The following is a 14,498-nucleotide window of genomic DNA, read 5'->3' on the forward strand; positions in this document are numbered from 1 at the left end:
GCTGTTTCCAGAGTCAAAAGTCCCACTTTTTATGGACAAAGGTCTGGAGGAGAGTGTAGCGCTGAAGACATTGGTCAGGTAAGTGCATGGCAGTTGCTGGGACTCGTGGACTCAGAGCTGCAGCAGTACAACGCAGGAGTTCCTGCTCAGATGACTCTTCGGGATGGCGACTGGCTGCCTGATGCGAGCCCATGGCGCCCCAGGCACGTCCTATCCTCACATCGCCCATCGTCCCATCGCCGCAATGTCCCACACCCCATCGTACCCTCAGGAAAGCCTGTGCCAGTGGCTGACCTCTGTCCCACCGCAAATCGGATCAGAAGTCTGCGGAGCGCATTAAAGGTTTGCGCAGGATTTCCTTCCAGCGCCAACAGGAGGATGGCGGCCCGCAACTGGCTGCCTGTACTGAGTCCCCAAGGCAATACAGGAGCTTCCCATCCTCGCATCGCCCCATCGTCCCATCGCCCCAGTGTCCCGGCACCCCATCGTCCACTCAGGAAAGCCTGTGCCAGTGGCTGAACATCTATCCCATCGCAAATCAGTGTAGAAGTCGCAGGGTGCATTGTGCGCACAGGACTTACTTGCAGCCCCGAGGCAGAGGGTGGCGGTGTGGGACTGGCTGCCTCGAATGCGTCCTGCTGTGCTCCAGGGGCGTCCTATCCTCCCATCGCCACCTCGACCCACTGCCCAACCGTCCCCCCAAGGCCTCTGGTACCAGTGTCTGATCCCTTGTCCCACCGCAAATCCCTGCAGAAATCCCAGAGTGCATCCTGGGCACAGGACTCCCTCCTGGCGCCTAGTCAGATGGTGGCAGTGCAGGACTGGCTCTGGGCAATGTGTCCCTGCTGCACTCTCCGCAAGTACTATCCTCCCATAGCCCATCTGCGGCCCCCACCTTCCCATCAAATAAGCCTGTGCACTGGCTGAACCCGTGTCCTGTGGCAAATCGATTTAGAAGTCTGCAGAGCACCTTATAGCTCTGCGCACGATCTCCTCCCACCGCCAAGCAGAGGATGGCAGCACATAACTGGCTGGGTGGAATGCGTTCCCGCTGCCCTCAAGGCATTCCTCTCCATGCATGGCCCAACCATTCCTTCGCCCTAAAGCCCAGTACCACCATCGTCCATCTGTCCTCATTGAGGCCCCATCATCCCCCATCATCCCCTCTCCCCTGAGTGCCATCAACTCATTGCCATTTTTGCCATCCTCCCCCCCTCCCCTCCTGCCATCATCCCATTGCGCCATCATCTAGCCCAGGAATCCTTGGCTTGTGGCTGCATCCCTGTGCCATCGCAAATCGGATTAGAAGTCTGCAGATCCCGTTATAGCTAGGCACACGACTTCCTTCCAGTGCCAAGGTGGACGATGGAGGTGATGGACAGGCTGTGTGGGATGCGTCCTGCCTGCGCTCCAGGAGCGTCCTAGGCTCCATGGCCCCACCATCCAGCCGCCCCACCAACCGCTGAGGAAGCCAGTGCGGGTGGCTGACACCCTGTCCCCTCGAAAAATCGGATTAGAAGTCTGCAGAGCTCATTAAGGGTATTCGCGCGATTTCCTTCCAGCGCCAACGAGGGGGATGGCGGCGCACGACAGGCTGCGTGTAATGGGTCCCCCCTGCGCTCCTGGCGCGTCCTATCCTCGCATCGCCCCATCCTGCCATCGCCCCAAAGTCCCTGCGCCCCATCGTCCCCTCAGGAAAGCCTGTGCCAGTGGCTGAACGTCCGTCCCATGGCAAATCGGATTAGAAGTCTGCGGAGCGCATTAAAGGTTTGCGCACGATTTCCTTCCAGCGCCAACGGGAGGATGGCGGCCGGGACAGGCTGCCTGTAGTGAGTCCCCGTGGCGATACAGGCGCTTCCCATCCTGGCATTGCCCCATCCTGCCATCGTCCCAAAGTCCCAGCGCCCCATCGTCCCCTCAGGAAAGCCTGTGCCAGTGGCTGACCTCTGTCCCATCGCAAATCGGATTACAAGTCTGCAGAGCGCATTAATGGTATGCGCACGATTTCCTTCCGGAGCCAAGGGTAGTGAGTCTCCATGGCGATACAGGCGCTTCCCATCCTCCCATCGCCCCGTCGTCGCATCGCTCCGGTGTCCAGGCACCCCATCACTCTCTCAGGAAAGCCTGTGCTGCTGGCTGAATGTCCGTCCCATCGCAAATCAGTGTAGAAGTCGCAGTGTGCGTTGTGCGCACACGACTTCCTGGCAGCCCAAGGCAGAGGGTGGCGGTGCGCGACTGGCTGCGTGGAATGCGTCCTACTGCGCTCCAGGGGCATCCTATCCTCCCATCGCCGCCTTGACCCACCGCCCAACCGTCCCCCCAAGGCCTCCGGTACCAGTGGCTGATCCCTTGTCCCACCGCAAATCGCTGCAGAAGTCGCAGAGTGCATCGTGGGCACAGGACTCCCTCCTGGCGCCTACTCAGAAGGTAGCGGTGCGCCACTGGCTCTGGGCAATGTGTCCCCACTGCGCTCTCTGCAAACGCTATTCTCCCATCGCCCCATCTGCGCCCCCCCCACCTTCCCATCAAATAAGCCTGTGCCCTGGCTGAACCCCTCTCCCATCACAGAGAAGTCTGCAGAGCACATTGTAGGTATGGGCACGATGTCCTTCTAGCGCCAATGCAGACGATGGTGGCCTGGAACGGCCTGAATGGATTGCATCCCCGCTGAGCTCCAGTCCTATCCTACCCCCCCTTCGCCCTATCTTCCCATGGCCCCAATGCCCAGTTCCCCCATCGTCCATAAGTCCTTCCTGAGGCCCCATCATCCCCCATCATCACATCTCCCCATCATCCCATCATCCATCCCATCGTTCCTTTTTGCCATCGTCCACCGTCCCATCGTGCATCCTCCACTCATCCTGTCGCCACGTGGCCCTATGGTCCCATCGTCCAGTCATCCCATACATGGCCATTGTCCCCTAACATCGCCCCATCGTCCTATCTGTCCCATCGTCTCGCCTCGGAAGCCGGTGCTTGTGGCTGAACCCTTGTCCCATCGCAAATCGGTGTAGAAGTTGCAGAGTGCCCGAGGGCACAGGACTTCCTTCCATCCCCGACGCAGAGGGTGGCGGCGCACGACTGGCTGCCTGGAATGCCTCCTACTGCGCTCCAGGCGTGTCCTATCCTCACACTGCCCCATCTTCCAGAGGCTTCTATGTCCCCTCACATCATCCCATGGCCCCATCTCCTAACCGCATCATCAGGTCACCCTGTCCTCCCATAGCCCCATCCTCCCATCATCTCCTCGTGGCCCCTCGCACACATCCCCTGAAGCTGTAAAGGCGACTGAATGCGCTCCTGTTCCCAGCCTCAAATCCTTCTAAGAAAACGATTCACACCCCAGAACATGCAAGATGCAGGACTTCCTCCTGGCAAATGTCCCGGTCTACAGGCCACAGGGGGCCTACTCACCGGAAAGGGCGGGCAAAGGATGAGTTTTGAGGAATATATAAGAAGCACAAAGCTGGCCCCTGAGACAGCAGCTCAGCCTTTGCCTGAGACTGCTGCTGAGAACGACGACCCACGAGCCCTTTTTCCACCGCCTGGAGAATCGTTGAACTCCTCCATGGCGCACCTCTCTTGGCTACTGGCAGCAGCCCTGCTCCCCTGCGTCCCTGCCCGCTCCCTCGCTGGACACCTGCCTCGGAACTATAGCCCAGAGTGCAGGGACATCCTCCTACTCATGACACAGCTGAAAAACGTCTCCTCTTCCACGTGCCTGAAGGACAGAACCTACTTCAGAGTTCCTTGGGAAAGAGGGACCGTCGCCCAAATCCGAAAGACACAAAGCGCCTGCTTCCACCGCCAGACGCTCCAGCAGATCTTCGGCCTCTTCAGCACAGAGCACAGCCAGGCTGCTTGGAGCCACGCCGCCCTGGATAACCTCCTCTCCAGCCTTCACGGCTGCCTGGAACACCGGGAGCCCAGGGAAGAGGACACCCTGGCCTGTCTGCATTTGGGGACTATTGTCCGGAAGGATTTCCGAAGCACCCATCTCTACCTCCAGGAAAAGAAATACAGCCACTGTGCCTGGGAGGTGGTCAGAGCGGAAATGGAGAGGCGTCTTTTCCTCCTTTCACACCCCTCAAGGAAAGGAGAAAGTGATACCCAGGACTCTCCCTAATCAGTGACATTCTGTGCTGAGCCCCCAAAAACGATCTCAACTCATCCCCTATTGTGGCACCAGCTGAAAAGATCTGAAACCAAAATCATGAAGTTTTTTTAAAAATGGAGTGCACTTCACGAATTCACAAAAATACGTTTAGACAGACCAGCATGAACGCCTTTCTTAAATAAACGATTTCATGACACCATTGTTTTACTCTGTTTCTGTTTGGGGGCATATTTGCTGTTTCCAGAGTCAAAAGTCCCACTTTTTATGGACAAAGGTCTGGAGGAGAGTGTAGCGTTGAAGACATTGGTCAGGTAAGTGCATGGCATTGCTGGGACTCGTGGACTCAGAGCTGCAGCAGTACAACGCAGGAGTTCCTGCTCAGAAGACTCTTCGGGATGGCGACTGGCTGCCTGATGCGAGCCCATGGCGCCCCAGGCACGTCCTATCCTCACATCGCCCATCGTCCCATCGCTGCAATGTCCCACACCCCATCGTCCCCTCAGGAAAGCCTGTGCCAGTGGCTGACCTCTGTCCCACCACAAATCGGACCAGAAGTCTGCGGAGCGCATTAAAGGTTTGCGCAGGATTTCCTTCCAGCGCCAACAGGAGGATGGCGGCCCGCAACTGGCTGCCTGTACTGAGTCCCCAAGGCAATACAGGCGCTTCCCATCCTCGCATCGCCCCATCGTCCCATCGCCCCAGTGTCCCGGCACCCCATCGTCCACTCGGGAAAGCCTGTGCCAGTGGCTGAACGTCTGTCCCATCGCAAATCAGTGTAGAAGTCGCAGGGTGCATTGTGCGCACAGGACTTCCTTGCAGCCCCGAGGCAGAGGGTGGCGGTGTGGGACTGGCTGCCTGGAATGCGTCCTGCTGTGCTCCTGGGGCGTCCTATCCTCCCATCGCCGCCTCGACCCACTGCCCAACCGTCCCCCCAAGGCCTCTGGTACCAGTGTCTGATCCCTTGTCCCACCGCAAATCCCTGCAGAAATCCCAGAGTGCATCCTGGGCACAGGACTCCCTCCTGGCGCCTAGTCAGATGGTGGCAGTGCAGGACTGGCTCTGGGCAATGTGTCCCTGCTGCACTCTCCGCAAGTACTATCCTCCCATAGCCCATCTGCGGCCCCCACCTTCCCATCAAATAAGCCTGTGCACTGGCTGAACCCGTGTCCTGTGGCAAATCGATTTAGAAGTCTGCAGAGCACCTTATAGCTCTGCGCACGATCTCCTCCCACCGCCAAGCAGAGGATGGCAGCACATAACTGGCTGGGTGGAATGCGTTCCCGCTGCCCTCAAGGCATTCCTCTCCATGCATGGCCCAACCATTCCTTCGCCCTAAAGCCCAGTACCACCATCGTCCATCTGTCCTCATTGAGGCCCCATCATCCCCCATCATCCCCTCTCCCCTGAGTGCCATCAACTCATTGCCATTTTTGCCATCCTCCCCCCCTCCCCTCCTGCCATCATCCCATTGCGCCATCATCTAGCCCAGGAATCCTTGGCTTGTGGCTGCATCCCTGTGCCATCGCAAATCGGATTAGAAGTCTGCAGATCCCGTTATAGCTAGGCACACGACTTCCTTCCAGTGCCAAGGTGGACGATGGAGGTGATGGACAGGCTGTGTGGGATGCGTCCTGCCTGCGCTCCAGGAGCGTCCTAGGCTCCATGGCCCCACCATCCAGCCGCCCCACCAACCGCTGAGGAAGCCAGTGCGGGTGGCTGACACCCTGTCCCCTCGAAAAATCGGATTAGAAGTCTGCAGAGCTCATTAAGGGTATTCGCGCGATTTCCTTCCAGCGCCAACGAGGGGGATGGCGGCGCACGACAGGCTGCGTGTAATGGGTCCCCCCTGCGCTCCTGGCGCGTCCTATCCTCGCATCGCCCCATCCTGCCATCGCCCCAAAGTCCCTGCGCCCCATCGTCCCCTCAGGAAAGCCTGTGCCAGTGGCTGAACGTCCGTCCCATGGCAAATCGGATTAGAAGTCTGCGGAGCGCATTAAAGGTTTGCGCACGATTTCCTTCCAGCGCCAACGGGAGGATGGCGGCCGGGACAGGCTGCCTGTAGTGAGTCCCCGTGGCGATACAGGCGCTTCCCATCCTGGCATTGCCCCATCCTGCCATCGTCCCAAAGTCCCAGCGCCCCATCGTCCCCTCAGGAAAGCCTGTGCCAGTGGCTGACCTCTGTCCCATCGCAAATCGGATTACAAGTCTGCAGAGCGCATTAATGGTATGCGCACGATTTCCTTCCGGAGCCAAGGGTAGTGAGTCTCCATGGCGATACAGGCGCTTCCCATCCTCCCATCGCCCCGTCGTCGCATCGCCCCGGTGTCCAGGCACCCCATCATTCCCTCAGGAAAGCCTGTGCTGCTGGCTGAATGTCCGTCCCATCGCAAATCAGTGTAGAAGTCGCAGTGTGCGTTGTGCGCACACGACTTCCTGGCAGCCCAAGGCAGAGGGTGGCGGTGCGCGACTGGCTGCGTGGAATGCGTCCTACTGCGCTCCAGGGGCATCCTATCCTCCCATCGCCGCCTTGACCCACCGCCCAACCGTCCCCCCAAGGCCTCCGGTACCAGTGGCTGATCCCTTGTCCCACCGCAAATCGCTGCAGAAGTCGCAGAGTGCATCGTGGGCACAGGACTCCCTCCTGGCGCCTACTCAGAAGGTAGCGGTGCGCCACTGGCTCTGGGCAATGTGTCCCCACTGCGCTCTCTGCAAACGCTATTCTCCCATCGCCCCATCTGCGCCCCCCCCACCTTCCCATCAAATAAGCCTGTGCCCTGGCTGAACCCCTCTCCCATCACAGAGAAGTCTGCAGAGCACATTGTAGGTATGGGCACGATGTCCTTCTAGCGCCAATGCAGACGATGGTGGCCTGGAACGGCCTGAATGGATTGCATCCCCGCTGAGCTCCAGTCCTATCCTACCCCCCCTTCGCCCTATCTTCCCATGGCCCCAATGCCCAGTTCCCCCATCGTCCATAAGTCCTTCCTGAGGCCCCATCATCCCCCATCATCACATCTCCCCATCATCCCATCATCCATCCCATCGTTCCTTTTTGCCATCGTCCACCGTCCCATCGTGCATCCTCCACTCATCCTGTCGCCACGTGGCCCTATGGTCCCATCGTCCAGTCATCCCATACATGGCCATTGTCCCCTAACATCGCCCCATCGTCCTATCTGTCCCATCGTCTCGCCTCGGAAGCCGGTGCTTGTGGCTGAACCCTTGTCCCATCGCAAATCGGTGTAGAAGTTGCAGAGTGCCCGAGGGCACAGGACTTCCTTCCATCCCCGACGCAGAGGGTGGCGGCGCACGACTGGCTGCCTGGAATGCCTCCTACTGCGCTCCAGGCGTGTCCTATCCTCACACTGCCCCATCTTCCAGAGGCTTCTATGTCCCCTCACATCATCCCATGGCCCCATCTCCTAACCGCATCATCAGGTCACCCTGTCCTCCCATAGCCCCATCCTCCCATCATCTCCTCGTGGCCCCTCGCACACATCCCCTGAAGCTGTAAAGGCGACTGAATGCGCTCCTGTTCCCAGCCTCAAATCCTTCTAAGAAAACGATTCACACCCCAGAACATGCAAGATGCAGGACTTCCTCCTGGCAAATGTCCCGGTCTACAGGCCACAGGGGGCCTACTCACCGGAAAGGGCGGGCAAAGGATGAGTTTTGAGGAATATATAAGAAGCACAAAGCTGGCCCCTGAGACAGCAGCTCAGCCTTTGCCTGAGACTGCTGCTGAGAACGACGACCCACAAGCCCTTTTTCCACCGCCTGGAGAATCGTTGAACTCCTCCATGGCGCACCTCTCTTGGCTACTGGCAGCAGCCCTGCTCCCCTGCGTCCCTGCCCGCTCCCTCGCTGGACACCTGCCTCGGAACTATAGCCCAGAGTGCAGGGACATCCTCCTACTCATGACACAGCTGAAAAACGTCTCCTCTCCCACGTGCCTGAAGGGCAGAACCTACATCAGAGTTCCTTGGGAAAGAGGCACCGTCACCCAAATCCGAAAGACACAAAGCACCTGCTTCCACCGCCAGACGCTCCAGCAGATCTTCGGCCTCTTCAGCACAGAGCACAGCCAGGCTGCTTGGAGCCACGCCGCCCTGGATAACCTCCTCTCCAGCCTTCACGGCTGCCTGGAACACCGGGAGCCCAGGGAAGAGGACACCCTGGCCTGTCTGCATTTGGGGACTATTGTCCGGAAGGATTTCCAAAGCACTCATCACTACCTCGAGGAAAAGAAATACAGCCACTGTGCCTGGGAGGTGGTCAGAGCGGAAATGGAGAGGCGTCTTTTCCTCCTTTCACACCCCTCAAGGAAAGGAGAAAGTGATACCCAGGACTCTCCCTAATCAGTGACATGCTGTGCTGAGCCCCCAAAAACGATCTCAACTCATCCCCTATTGTGGCACCAGCTGAAAAGATCTGAAACCAAAATCATGAAGTTTTTTTTAAAATGGAGTGCACTTCACGAATTCACAAAAATACGTTTAGACAGAACAGCATGAACGCCTTTCTTAAATAAACGATTTCATGACACCATTGTTTTACTCTGTTTCTGTTTGGGGGCATATTTGCTGTTTCCAGAGTCAAAAGTCCCACTTTTTATGGACAAAGGTCTGGAGGAGAGTGTAGCGCTGAAGACATTGGTCAGGTAAGTGCATGGCAGTTGCTGGGACTCGTGGACTCAGAGCTGCAGCAGTACAACGCAGGAGTTCCTGCTCAGATGACTCTTCTGGATGGCGAGTCGCTGCCTGGAATGCGTGCCCCTGGTGTTCAGGCGCGTCCTATCCTCACATCGCCCATCATCCCATCGCTGCAATGTCCCACACCCCATCCTCCCCTCAGGAAAGCCTGTGCCAGTGGCTGAACGTCTGTCCCACCACAAATCAGCATAGAAGTCGCAGGATGCCTTGTGTGCACAGGACTTCCTTGCAGCCAGGAGGAAGACAGGGGTGGTGTGCGACTGGCTGTGTGGAATGAATCCTACGGTGCTCCAGGGGCATCCTGTCCTCCCATTGCCCCGCATGGACCCACTGCCCTCCCCAGAAGGCCGCCTGTTCCAGTGGCTGATCCCTTGCCCCACCACAAATTGCTGCAGAAGTCGCCTGGCGCCTACTCGGTGGCGGTGTGCCACTGGCTCTGGGCAATGTGTCCCTGCTGCGCTTCACGCAAGTGCTATCCTCCATCGCCCCATCTGGACCCCACCTAGTCCCATCAAATAAGCCTGTGCACTGGCTGAACCCCTGTCCCTCCGCAAATGAATATAGAAGTCTGCAGAGCACGTTATTGCTGTGCGCAGGATGTCCTCCCAGCGCAATGCAGATGATGGCAGCACAGAACTGGCTGGGTGGAATGGGTCCCTACTGCGCTCCAGGCACTCCTCTCCGCCCATGGCCCAACAGTTCCTTTGCCCTAAAGCCCAGTACCACCATTGTCCATCTGTCCTAATCGAGGCCCCATCATCCCCCATCATCCCATCTCTCCAGAGTGCCTTGGGCTCATTGCCATTTTTGCCATCGTCCCATCCTCCCCTCCTGCCATCATCCCATTGGGCAATCATCTAGCCCAGGAATCCTTGGCTTGTGGCTGCATCCCTGTGCCATCGCAAATCGGATTAGAAGTCTGCAGATCGCATTACAGCTAGGCACACGACTTCCTTCCAATGCCAAGGCAGATGATGGCGGTGATGGACAGGCTGTGTGGAATGCATCCTGCCTGAGCTCCAGGCACGTCCTAGGTTCCATGGACCCACCTGCAGTGGCCCCACCAACCGCTGAGGAAGCCAGTGTGGGTGGCTGACACCCTGTCCCCTCGCAAATAGGATTAGAAGTCCTCAGAGCTCACTAACGGTATTGATGTGATTTCCTTCCAGCGCCAAGGAGGGGGATGGCGGCGCGCGACAGGCTGCGTGTAATGGGTCCCCCCTGTGCTCCTGGCGCGTCCTATCCTCGCATCGCCCCCATACTGCCATCGCCCCAAAGTCCCTGCGCCCCATCGTCCCCTCAGGAAAGCCTGTGCCAGTGGCTGAACGTCCGTCCCATCGCAAATCAGTGTAGAAGTCGCAGTGTGCGTTGTGCGCACAGGACTTCCTTGCAGCCTGAGGCAGAGGGTGGCGGTGCACGACTGGCTGCGTGGAATGCGTCCTATAGCGCTCCAGGAGCCTCCTGTCCTACCATGGTTGCATGGACCCACTGCCCCACCCCACCCCCCCAAGGCCGCCGGTTCCATTGGCTGATCCCTTGTCCCACCGCAAATAGCTGCAGAAGTTGCAGAGTGTGTCATGGGCACAGGACTCCCTTGTGGCGCCTACTCAGATGGTGGCGGTGCTGTACTGGTTCTGGGCAAAGCGTCCCCGCTGAGCTCTGCGCAAGTGCTATCCTTGCATAGCCCCATCTGCCCTCCCCCCACAGTCCTATCAAATAGGCCTGTGCCCTGGCTGAACCCCTCTCCCATTACATATGGGTTTAGAAGTCTGCAGAGGGCCCTATAGGTATGCGCACGAAGTCCTTCTGGTGCCAATGCAGAGGATGGTGGCCGGGAATGGCCTGAATGGATTGTGTCCCCGCTGAGCTCCACTCATGTCCTATCCCCCCTTCGCCCTATCTTCCCATGGCCCCAATGCCCAGTTCCCCCATAGTCCATAAGTCCTTCCTGAGGCCCCATCATCACATCTCCCCATCGTCCCATCATCCATCCCATCGTTCCTTTTTGCCATCGTCGACCATCCCATTGTCCATCCTCCACTCATCCTGTCGCCGCATGGCCCTATGGTCCCATCGTCCAGTCATCCCATACACTGCCATTGTCCCATTGTCCCCTAATAGGGCCTCATCGTCCTATCTGTCCCATCGTCTTGCCATGGAAGTTGGTGCTTGTGGCTGAACCCTTGTCCCATCGCAAATCGGTGTAGAAGTTGAAGAGTGCCCGTGGGCACAGGACTTCCTTCCATCCCTGATGCAGACAGTGGCAGTGCAGGACTGGCTGCCTGGAAGGCATCCTAGTGTGCTTCAGTCGCGTCCTATCCTCCCTTTGCCCCTAGGACCTGCTGCTCCACCAACCATCTAAGGCCACTGACCCCTTGTGCCACCGCAAATCGCTTCAGAAGTCGCAGAGTGCATTCTGAGCACAGGACTCCCTTGTGGCACCTACTCAGACTGTGGCGGTGTTCGACTGGCTCTGGGCAATGCATCGCTGCTGCGCTCCATGCAAGTGGTATCCTCCCATCGCCACATCTGTCTCCTCGCCCCACCGCCCCACCCCCCAGTCAAAGAAGCCTGGCTGAACTGTTGTCCTGCCGCAAATCGATTTAAAAGTCTGCAGAGCGCATTATAGTTGGGCGCACGAGGTCCTCCCAGCACCAGGGAAGAGGATGGCCGCACATAACTGGCTGCGTGGAATGTGTCCTACTGCTCCAGGTGCGTCCTATCCTCCCATCTCTGCATCTACCCACCCCCACCCTCCCCCGAGGGCCGCAGGTCCCAGTGGTTGATCCCTTGTCCCACTGCAAATCGCTGTAGAATTTGCAGAGTGCGTCGTGGGCACAGGACTTCCTCGTGGCTCCTACTCAGATGGTGGTGGTGTGGGACTGGCTATGATCAAGGCATCCCTGCTGCGCTCTGCGGAAGTGCTATCCTCCCATCACCCCATCTGCCTCCTGCCCCACTGTCTCTTTAAATAAGCCTGTGCCCTGGCTGAACTCCTGTCGGGCGGCAAATGGATTTAGAAGTCTGCAGAGGGTGTTATAGCTGTGTGCACGACGTCCTCCCAATACCAATGCAGACGTTGGCAGCACATAACTGGCTGGGTGGAATGGGTCCCCGCTGTGCTCCAGGCACTCCTCTCCACCCATCGCCCCCCTATTCCGTCGCCCCAAAGCCCAGTTCCCCTATTGTCCACCTGTACCCCGAAGGCCCCATCATCCCCCATCTTCCATCTCTGAAAAGTCCCATTAACTCATCGTCCATTTTTTCAATGGCCCATCATCCCCTCCCGGTGTCATCCCATCGGGCCATCTTCAGGCCGCGGAATCCTGGGCTTGTGGCTGCATCCCTGTGCCATCGCAAATGGATTTAGAAGTCTGCAGAGGGTGTTATAGCTGTGCGCATGACGTCCTCCCAGCGCCAAAGCAGAGGATGGCAGCACATAACTGGCTGGGTGGAATGGGTCCCCGCTGCGCTCCAGGCACTCCTCTCCTTCCATTGCCCCACCGTTCCGTTGCCCTAAAGCCCAGTACCACCATCGTCCATCTGTCCTCATCGAGGCCCCATCATCCCCCATCATCCCATCTCCCCAGAGTGCCTTGAGCTCATTGCCATTTTTGCCATTCTCCCATCCTCCCCTCCTGCTATCATCCTATCGCGCCATCATCTAGTCCAGGAAATCTTGACATGCGGCTGCATCCCTGTGCCATCGCAAATCGGATTAGAAGTCTGCAGATCGCGTTATAGCTAGGCACACGACTTCCTTCCAGCGCCAAGGCAGACGATGGAGGTGATGGACAGGCTGTGTGGGATGCGTCCTGCCTGCGCTCCAGGCGCATCCTAGGCTCCATCACCCCACCATCCAGCTGCCCCACCAACCGCTGAGGAAGCCAGCGCGGGTGGTTGAAACCCTGTCCCCTCGCAAATCGGATTAGAAGTCTTCAAAGCTCATTAACTGTATTCGCAGGATTTCCTTCCAGCGCCAATGTGGAGGACGGCGGCGCGTGACAGGCTGCGTGTAATGCGTCCGCGTGCCGCTCCAGGCGCGTCCTACCCTAGCATCTCCCCATCGTTCCATGGCCCCAATGTCTGGCCACCCCACCGTGCCCTCCGGGAAGCCTGTGCCGGTGGCCGACCCCTTCGCCCCATCTGCCCGCCACCCCACCGTCCCGTTAAATAAGCCTGTGCAGTGGAATAACCCCTCTCCCATCACATACGGGTTTCGTGATCTGCAGAGCGCATTATAGCTGTGGGCAACTTCCTTCCAGCGCCAGTGCTGACGCTGGCGGCGCCGGACTGGCTGCTTAGAATGCATCTCAGCTGCGCTACTAGCGCGTCCTATTCTCCTTTTGCCTCATCGTCCCGTTTCCCCCAGTGCCCGTCCGTCTTTCTGTCGGTCTTCTGTCCCGGGTTCCCATTATCCCATCTCAAAGCCTGTTTGTGCCATCGTCCCAGTGTCCCATTCCCCCCGCCCCGTCCCATTGGCCTCAGTCCCTTTGCCCCATCTTCCCCTCTTTCCATCGTCCATCCCCCGTTATCTTGTCCCCCATGGTCCTATGGTCCCATAGTTCTGTCATCACGTATCGCCATCGCCCCATCGTTCTATCAGTGTCCCTCGGGGGCAGCCTGTGGCAGTGGCTGCTCCGCTCTTCCCCCATTGCTAATCGGTCTAGAAGTCTGCAAAGCGCGAACGCAGGATTTCCTTCCATTGCCGACCCAGACACCCGCGGCGCGGGACTGGCTGGGTGGAATCGTATCCTCCCTTCGCCCCATCCTCCCCTCACCCATCATCCCGTGGCCCCTGGCCTCCATTCCTAACCTTCTCTTCCTCTGGCCACGTCCGCCGGGGCTCCGCCACCGTCCGTCGCGGCTCCGTGTCTCAGCCCTCCGGGCCATTACTGAAAGGCCGCGGGTCTGAAAATGTCCCGGCTGAATGTGCCGCCTGTTTTATTAGAGGTAGCGAAAGGTAACGCGGAAGCAAAAGTGGCAGGAGAAATGGGAGGGGCAGGGGTTAAGCAGGTTCCAGAAGCCCTACGGGGGATTCGATCCCAGGAGCCGAGGCTCCATGTCTCAGCCCTCCGGGCCATCGCTGAAGGGTGGCCGGTCTGAAAATGTCCATGCTAAATGTGCCACCTGTTTTATTAGAGGTAGCCAAAGGTAACGCGGAAGCCCATGCAAAAGAGAAAGCACACAGTGGGAGGGGAAATGGGAGGGGCAGGGGTTAAGCAGATTCCAGAATTCCTATGGAGGATTCGATCCCAGGAGCCACGGCTCCTAGTCTCAGCCCTCCGGGCCATCGCTGAAGGGTGGCCGGTCTGAAAATGTCTCGGCTGACTGTACCGCCTGTTTTATTAGAGGTAGCGAAAGGTAACGCGCAAGCAAAAGAGAAAGCACACGGTGGCAGGAGAAATGGGAGGAGCAGGGGTTAAGCAGATTCCAGAAGTCCTACGGGGGATTCGATCCCACGAGCCACGGCTCGGTGTTTCGGCCCTCCGGGCCATCGCTGAAGGGTGGCCGGTCTGAAAATGTCCCGGCTGAATGTGCCGCCTGTTTTATTAGAGGTAGCCAGGGTAACGCGCAAGCTCATGCAAAAGAGAAACCACCCAGTGGGAGGGGAAATGGGAGGGGCAGGGGTTAAGCCGATTCCAGAAGCCCTATGCGAAACTCGATCT

The sequence above is a fragment of the Ursus americanus genome, chromosome 18 (assembly GCF_024610735.1).
Source record: "Ursus americanus isolate L20-20 chromosome 18, mUrsAme1.1.p, whole genome shotgun sequence".
NCBI lineage: Eukaryota > Metazoa > Chordata > Mammalia > Carnivora > Ursidae > Ursus > Ursus americanus.